Genomic DNA, 9,818 nt, shown 5'->3' with positions numbered 1-9,818 from the left:
AGTTCCATTAACTAAACAACAAATTCAACAAGCCTATGTTAATTCCCAAAAATGGCAGGTTAATTTGGCAGGTTTCATTGGCATTCTTGATCATCATTATCATAAATCTAAGATATTTCAGTTTCTAAAATTAACATTCTGGATGTTGCCTTCTATTACTCAAAAACCCCCTATTAAAGGGGCCATTACTGTTTTTAACTGATGGATCTAGTAATGGAAAAGCCTCATCTGCAGGACCTCAACAACAAGTTTTGCAAACTGACTTTGCTTCTGCTCAAAGGGCTGAACTTATGGCTATGATAACAGTGTTAAAAACTTTTAAACAGCCAGTAAACATTGTTTCCGATTCAGCCTATGTAGTGCAAGCCACACAAAATATTGAATGTGACTTAATTCGAAATGTGACTGAACAACTTAATTTTTTATTTCATTCTTTACAGCAAGCAGTACAACAAAGGCATTCACCTTTCTATATCACTCATATGAGAGCACATACTAACCTCCCTGGCCCTTTAGCTAAATTTAATCAAAGGGAGGATGCACTGGTGTCTGCAGCTTTTGCTGATGCACAAACATTTCATTCTTTAACCCATCTTAATGCTGCTGAAAAAGATACGGTCTATCATGGAGACAAGCTAAAGAAATTGTGAAACACTGTTCTGCCTGCCAAGTTCTGCATTTGCCACATTAAGGAACAGGAGTTAACCTTAGAGATTTATCTCCAAATTCCATTTGGCAGATGTATGTAGCACATATTCCTGCTTTTGGAAAATTGTCCTTTGTTCATTTTTCAGTAGATACCTATTCACATTTTATCTGGGCCACATGTCAAACAGGGGAGGCTACAGCTCGTGTTAAAAGACATCTTTTATCTTGCTTTTCTGTTACAGGAATCCCAGAAAAAAATCAAAACTGATAACGGCCCAGGATACTGTAGCATTCTTTCAACAATGGAATATTGCCCATACTACAGGTATTCCATATAACTCACAAGGACAGGCAATAGTGGAAACAGCTAATCATACTTTAAAAACTCAAATACAAAAGCAGAAGGCAGGAGACCAGGAATATAAAATACCACATATGCAATTGCATCTAGCTTTATGAACATTAACTTTTTTAATGTACAAAAAGATCAACCCATAACTGCAGTGGTACAACACCTGACAGGACAAAAGGAAAATAAAAAGGCTGGAGAAGATATATGGTGGAGGGATGCACATACAAAGAACTGGGAAAAAAGGAAAGATAATTATATGGGGAAGAGGATTTGCTTGAGTCTCTCCAGGTGACAATCAGGTGCCTGTGTGGGTGCCCACCAAACATCTGAAGATCTATCATGAGCCACAGCATCTAGTGGACCCACCTGTACAGTGCAAATTGAAAGTTTGAAAAGCCTCTATTTGCTTTCCCTGTGCCTTCTGGTCGAAGGGGCCTGTTTCTCATTTTCAGTGGCCTCCCAGCTACAGCTACAAAAGTATTTGCTTCTGTTTCAGTAGATTTACTAACGTGGGGGTGAGGGTATGCATGTCGATGCCCTCAAGATGTGTACGACCATGGAATGGCAGACTGGAGGGACCCATGGATCCCAACCATGGACCAGGTTCCCCCAGTATGAGCCATGAGCCAGTTGAATCTGAATGTGAAGATGGAACGAAGACCGACCAGAGTCATGATGCTTAATGGACCAATGCTTTCTGACTCAGCTCCTCTCCACCCTGAATACAAGAGACCCTAATAGTTAGGCAGGAATATCACTGCCCCTATTCAGCATGAAAATGTTACAGAAGACGGACCTTCATCCTTCTGCAACCCCTAGAATTAAGGGTCCTCTTGTAAAAGGGAAAGGGGAGATATGTGGGAAGCATTCAAACCAGAGCGACTCCAGTTTGCATAAGGGCTGAGAAAAATGAAGCTGGATCATCAACCGGCAATTAAGGGCTGCACAACCTGCAACTGACTTGCTCAATTAAAAGAGGCCACCTTTTATGCTAGTAATAATGATAGCTAGTAATAATGATACCATCTCTTTTACAAAAAAGAGAAGGGGGGCATATTGGGAAAAAGTTGAGTGTTGGGAGAAAAACTGAGGGAGGGCTTGCATGTCTGACATAACGTCCACAGGAATATGGCTAGACTTGCTGGCTCCTAGCTTCTAGCCCTCCTAGGCTCCTAGATCGATTCTATTCCCATTATCTCAAGTAGCAGAAGATGTTCCATATAAATGGTAAAGCATCACAGCTGTAGATCATGCACCTGCCTTTTTGACCCCCACATTCTCACCACCTGTCTCTTTGTGGGATTACCAATAAATAGCATGGGCTCTCAGAGCTCAGGGCCTTCACAGCCTCCACAATCGCGATGGCCCCCGGTCCCACTTTCCTTCTCAAACTGTCTTTTTCCCAATCCTTTGATTCTGCCAGACTTCGTCACCCCCATGACCTGATGCTGGGTCTGATCACCCCAACTGTTGGCAGTAGTAAAATGAGCACTGGTAGTGCATGGTAAGAAATAGCAAAAGAATTACTCAAATTTACACCTTTAGAGTCCTGTAATCAAGTGCCTATAAAAGACAAGTCTCTGGGTGACTAACTGTAAATTTTTTGTCTGGTCTCTAACTCCTGGGCTCCAGCAATACTCCTGCCTCAGCCTCCCAAAGTACTGGGATTACAGGCATGAGCCACCAGCCCTGACCTGGTTGGCTTTCTTATGCTTTGATATATTAGAATGGTTTGGTCAAAATAAGGAGTATTGAGTGGTTGATTTGTTGTTTCTAATGTACTGTAGAACATGAAGAAGGAAGTCATTAAAGTTCTTGCTCAAGGTCTGAATGAAGGACCTGATAACATCTATGACTGGCCTGAAAGAAACTGTCATTTCCTATAGCCACCAGGCCAGGATTTGGGAAAATAAAATCCAAAGTCTACTCCTGTCAGTGGCTGAATTACAACACAAATTGAATTCACAACCTCAAAAGGGTCTCTTCTGTTAACGTTAGGGCACTAATAGGGAGAAATCAGATACTGAAAACTGGAATGGAAACGTATAAGTTTATGCCCATGAATCTGGTCACTTTGAACCGTGTTTTAGGCAGTTAGGGCTGCTATAATAGAATACCATATACTAGGTAGCTTATAAACAACAGAAATTGTATTTCTCACATTTCTAGAGGCTGAGATCAAGGTGCCAGCATGGTCGGGTTCTGGTGAGGGCCCTCTTCCATGTTGCCAGGGCACAGAGAGCTCTCTGGGGTCCCTTTTATGTGGACAATATTCCCATTTATTAGGGCTCCACTTTCATGACCTAATCACCTTCCAATGGCTCCACCTCCTAATAACACCACAATAGGAGTTAGGATTTCAATAAACGAATGTGGCGGGGGACACAAACATTCAGTCCGTTGCAAATCCCTAAATCCTCCCGGTGTCTTCGTCAATAGAAGCAGCCCTCCCACTCCTCCTGCACGAGGTTCCCCTTTACCTGAAGAGCTGTAAGGGTCTCACCTGAGATTGTTGCCTTGAAGGGCACTGCTGCTCCTTCTCTGAAACTAACACCACCACCCCTCATTGCTTCTTAACCTACACTTAAATTCAAGTTCCTGCTGGCCAAAACAGTGAGTTAAACACTGAGCCCTGTCAGGAGGTGTGATAGTCACCAAAACAACTGTATGATTTTTCCAATACAAAGTTTATATAGTAGTCTGTGGTAAATGTGTGAGAATAGTTTTTTTTTTTTTTTTCTTTTTTTTTTTTTTTTTTTTTTTTTTTTTGAGATGGAGTCTCGCTCTGTCGCCCAGGCTGGAGTGCAGTGGCGCAATCTCGGCTCACTGCAAGCTCCGCCTCCCGGGTTCACGCCATTCTCCTGCCTCAGCCTCTCCGAGTAGCTGGGACTACAGGCGCCCGCCACCACGCCCGGCTAATTTTTTGTATTTTTAGTAGAGACGGGGTTTCACTGTGGTCTCGATCTCCTGACCTCGTGATCCGCCCGCCTCGGCCTCCCAAAGTGCTGGGATTACAAGCGTGAGCCACCGCGCCCGGCCGAGAATAGTTCTTAAGGCTGGGGTATGAAGGTGGACAAAATATAATATTGGATCTGGCTTCAAATATTTGTGTGCAGATTTTTCTGTGGATATATGCTTGTATTTCTCTTGGATATTTAGCTAGAAGTGGAATTTCCAGGTCATTCAATAACTTTAATATCAATTCTTTGATGAAATGCCAGACTATTTTTCAAAGATGCTGCATCATTTTACACTCCCAGCAGCAATGGTGAAGGGTTCTGATTTCTCCACATCCTCTATAACACTCATTAATTACTTGTTAATATTCATCCCAGTGAGGTGAAGCAGTATCTCCTTGTGGATTTGATTTCCATTTCCTTAATGACTGAGGACATTGATGATCTATTCCTGTGTTTAAGGTTGTAGAAATGAGGTCCTGGTTTCTTTACTGGATGACAGCCAGGGACCACTCTCAGCTCCTAGGCCCTCCAGCATAGCTTCGTTGTGTACTCCTACATCCTCAAAACAGTAAAGCCCAATCAAATCCCTCTTGTCCTTTGATTATCTTGTACTTCTTTTTCTGCTCTCTGGTGGAGAAATCTGTCTGCTTTTATGTGTTTTTATTGGGGCAGGTAGGGGGGCATCAGTGGTGTTGTTCATTTGTTTGTTTGTTTGTTAGACAGGATCTCGCTCTGTCTCCCAGGCTGGAGTGCAGTGGCGTGATCACGGCTCACTGCAGCCTCAAATTGCTGCGTTCAAATGATCCTCTAGCCTCAGCCTCCCAAGTAGCTGGGACTATAGGCATGCACCACCACACGCACCTAATTTAAAAAACAATTGTGTTTGGAGACAGGGGTTTCACTATGCTGGCCAGGCTGGTCTCGAACTCCTGGACTCAAGTGGTCTGCCCGCCTCACCATCCCAAAGCGCTGGGATTCGAGGCATGAAACACCACGCCCATCTCTGTCTGCTTTTAAAGGACTCAATTGAGTGTGGCAGGCCCATCCACAGGGACAACTCAGGGATAACTGAGATATGGAGTTTATGCCATCTGCAAAAGCCCATCCTAGCCAGTCACTGCTGGAGTGGGCAGAGGCTGCTTGGCTGGGTCCTGCAGGCCCCTGGCCACTGACGGATGAGTGTGCCCAGGAGGCAAGTCCGCTGGCAGCACAGGGAAAAAAGAGGGCTGGGGTGGGCTCAGGCAGGGCTTCTCCCAGGACAGACCTGCGTGCTGAACTGGGAGGACTGAGGTGATGCTGAGCCCTGGCGGCTCCTAGTCTGATGAGCTGCAGCTGCCAAGGGAGGATGTGGAGCCTTGGCAGTGCAGGGCAGCTGAGAGCCTATGGGCAGGCACCCCAGGACCCAAGATGAGGGCAGCTGCCAGAGCCAGCTCCAACTGCTACAGTCCAAGGCCACCACTGTGAGGCTGTCTGGTTCTACTAATGTTCTCTCCTTTCAGCATTTGTTGGTACCCGAATGAGTTTCCAGGTAATGACCCCAGACATTGCCTCAGGTACCTGAAGAAGAATGCAGCTTTGAAGATGGGGTGCTTAATCCCAAGAATCCCCACCCATTTGGCCATATCAAATGACTTTGGTATTGTAATTTGCATTTTGTATGCGAAAGGCTCAAAATACTTCAGGGGTAGGCTGGTGTTCGATTTTTGCTAGAGAACAATCACTACTTTACCCCAGACTTTTATCATGTCTTCAAAAAGATGTGGCTATCAGAGTGGCAAGAGTGCCCTGAGTGTGATGTTCTGTTTCCAGGGACTTCCATTGCCAGCTGCAGTTTCTACAGCACTGCTGATGAAGTGCATATAAAGACTTGGAAAAGAAAGGAAATTAGTATTTGGAAGATGTATCTGCACTCCCACGTTTGTTGCAGCACCATTCACAATAGCTAAGATTTGGAAGCAACCTAAGTGTCCTCCAACAGAAGAATGGATAAAGACAATGTGGTACATATACACAATGAAGTACCCTTCAGCCATAAAAAAGAATGAGATCTCATCATTTGCAACAACATGGATGGAACTGGAGGTCATTATGTTAAGTGAAATAAGCCAGGCAAAGAAAGACAAACTTCACATGTTCTCACCCCTTTGTGGGAGCTAAAAATTAAAACCACCGAACTCATGGAGGTAGACATTAGAAGGATGGTTACCAGAGGCAGGGAAGAGTAGTGGGGGTGTCAGGGGGAAGCGGGGATGGCACATGGGTACAAAAATATAGTTAGGTAGAATGAGTAAGATGTAGCATTTGATAGCACAACGGAGTGACTACAGTCAATAATTTATTAAAAACTTTAAAATCACTAAAAGAGTATAATTGGATTGTTTGTAACACGAAGGAAGGATAAATAGTTGAGGTGATGGAGACTATTTACCCTGATGTGATTATTATACATTGTATGCCTTATCAAAATATCTCATGTAATCCATAAATATATACACCCACTACGTACTGACAAAAATGAAAAATGAAAAAAAACCCCGGAAATCCACAGAGCACGATATGGGTCTAGCCTTCACCTAGGATGGCAATTAGAAACTGATTGAATGCACAGACATTTTCTCTTCTGATGGTGATTATAACTGGGACTGGATTCTTCAATATTTGTATCTTGGCTTCCAAATTTCTGGAAAGCACTAGTCCCTCAAGTTCCTACCATTATTCATTCTGGAGACTCAAGTATACACTGCAAGAAAACCTGTAGGCCATCCAACGGAATGCCCAAATGGAGTCACTCTTAAATAACAAGCCCTGCATGTTTCCAAAACCTCTAATTATCAGTGAAAAGTTTACTATGGCAGCCATTTCGCCACCCAGGGCAATTGGAGAATGGCAAATACTAGGGACCATTAACTCTGTACAAGCTGTAGAAGACTGCAGTGAAGAATCACAGTTACAGAACCAAAAGTGACAGTCCTATTTTGGATGTTTGTACAAAGAGGATATAGAATTAATAAAGTGGTCGAGGAACAGTTTTCTGCTTTAATACCAAAAACTAACATAGAAACCTGTAAAGGTGTCCAAGTATAGTAATCCTTTTCATGTATATCTGGTTAAGATTTAAAACTGAAGCTTTCTTTTATAACCTTTTTGAAATTATAGATGCAAGATGGGTACATGTACAAGTTTCTCACTTGGATATAATTGCATAATGCCGGGTTTTGGGCTTCTAGTGAACCCATCTCCCAAATAGTGAAGAGAGCATCCAATAGGTAGTTTTTCAACCCTCCAACCCACTCCCTCCCTCCCCTCCACTTCCCTTTTGGAGTCCTCAGAGTCAATGGTTTCTACCTTAATATTCATGTGTACCCATTGTTTAGCTCCCACATATGAATGAGAACATGCAGTATCTCATTTTCTGATTATCTGATTTTATTTCTGTGTTTCACTTAAAAGTGAAGTTTTCACCGGACACAGTGGCTCACGCCTGTAATCCCAGGATTTGGGAGGCAGAAGTGGGTGGATCGCTTGAGGTCAGGAGTTCCAGATAAGGCTGGCCAACATGGCGAAACCACAGTTCTACCAAAAATACAAAAAATAGCCGGGGCCTGGCGCGGTGGCTCACGCTTGTAATCCCAGCACTTTGGGAGTCTGAGGTGGGCAGATGACTTGAGGTCAAGAGTTTGAGACTAGCCTAGTCAACATGGTGAAACCCTGTCTCTACGAAGAAATGCAAACAACTAGCCAGGTGTGATAGTGTGTGCCTATAGTCCAGCTACACAGGAGGCTGAGGCAAGAGAATTGCTTGAATCCGGGAGGTAGAGGTGGCAGTGAGCCGAGATCGGACCATAAACTTAATCAAATTGTTGTTTGAACTGAAGCTGCTGTACTGCAGATGGTTTTGTTGCATCGGCAACTGTGACATCTCTGGGAACCTGATATACAACCTTGATTAGGTGAATGTTTTGTTTTCTTTCAGTAACTGTCATAAACAAGAGTTTGGGTCTAGCTAGAAAGGACAGCAATGTACTATCATCTCCTCTTTCAACCTTATATCAACTCTCAAGGTTTATATCCTAAACGAGTCCTTAGGGACCATGACCACCTTTCTCTTCAACCAGATGTAACACCATTCATTGCACTCATGACATTATGCTGACTGTGCAGGAGGTAGCAACTAATCCAGACACATTAGCGACACACTTGCAAGACATGATGTGAGAAATAATTCCCACACAACGTCAGGGGTCTTCTACCTGAGTGAAACGTTTAACAACCTACTAGTCTGGAATGTCAAGATGGTGGTTATAAGGTGAACAGCATGTTCTTACATCTTGCCTTTTTTACTATTAAATAAGGAACACAGAACCGAGTTGCATAAAAGATGTTGTTTTAGTATATACCTCAATGTTGTGCAGTACCGTGACCCATTGGCAGGTGCCTGAAACCCTGCTAGCATGGATCTGGGCCCAGAAAAAGAGAAGCTTCCCTAGTCCTGCACCTGGCATGTGGAGTTCCCTGTGACCAGTTGACTAGAAAATAAAAAACATCATGCCTGATTTTCATTTGTTTCTTCAGAATATGCAGGCACAACATGTATTAAGTTTGTTACTACTGCAAAAGAAATTATCCCCAATTCAGCAGCTTAAAACAACACAAATATATAAGCAGTTCTGTAGATCAGAAATCCATGCAGCCTGGATTGGTTTCTCTGCTTAGGATCTCACAAAATCAAAGTTAAGGTATCAACCAAGCCGCTGACTGAGGACTCAGAGAGAAACTGTTTTCAAGCTCATTTGGGTTACGGGCAGGTCTAACTTCTTAAAGTTGTGGAACTGAGGTAGCCGTATACTTGCGGTCTCGGCTGAGGCCACTCTAAGCTACCTGAGACACCTCCATACCTCCTTGGGTGCACCCCTCTGTCTCCTAAGCAGTAATGGTGCATCATGATTATGGTGGCTGAGATAAAGATTATTTGTGGGTTTGGCAACATGAACTTTCATTTACCAGGTCCATCTCACTACAGCCGCTGCTCGCTATTCAATCTGCCAGCAGCAGAGACCAACACTGAGTCCCCAGTATGGCACCATGTCCCAGAGTGGTCAGTCAGCTTCCAGGTAGCACTGTGATTACTTGGGTCTGCTTCCACAATTGAAGGGGCATCACGTTGATCTTGCTCAAATGGACACTTATTCTGCATATGGATTTTCATTCCCACCCACGGTGCTTCAAGAAAATCAATACTGTGATATTAGGAAAGGCTGTATCCACCATCGTGGTATCCCACACTGCACCAGCTTTAAACATGAAACTCACTTTACAGGAAATGAAGTACGGGAATGGGCTCATGCTAATGTATTTCACTAGTCTTGTGATGTTCTTCAACATCCTGAAGTGGCTGGCTCAATAGAACTGTGGAGTGATCTTTTAAAGCCTGAGTTGTAGTTCGACCTTTCTGGCAGTGTTTTGGCTGACAATCTCAGAGGCGGCAATGCTGTATCCCAGCATCAAGTGTGTGGAACTATTTCTCCCATAGCCCTATCTACGTCTTCAAGAATGAAAGAGGCAAGATGCTGGCCTCCTCTCACTATTACTCATGGGTATCTAGTAGCAAAATTTTCCTTTTTCTGCTCAAGAAGCAAACTTTTGGCTCTGCTGGACTAGAGGTCTTAACTAGAAATTGAGAAATTTTTTCAACAGGGGAAACAAAAATGATTCCATTGAAATGAAAATTGTGTCTTCCAGCTGACCACTTTGAACTCTTCATTCTTCTCAACCAAGAGACAAACTTGGGGGTCTGCTACTGGCTCGGGTGATGGAAACTGAAACAAAAACAAAAACAAAAACAAAAACAAAAAACCAAG

The sequence above is a fragment of the Symphalangus syndactylus genome, chromosome X (assembly GCF_028878055.3).
Source record: "Symphalangus syndactylus isolate Jambi chromosome X, NHGRI_mSymSyn1-v2.1_pri, whole genome shotgun sequence".
NCBI classification, from domain to species: domain Eukaryota; kingdom Metazoa; phylum Chordata; class Mammalia; order Primates; family Hylobatidae; genus Symphalangus; species Symphalangus syndactylus.
Note: the sequence above shows the minus strand (reverse complement) of the source record.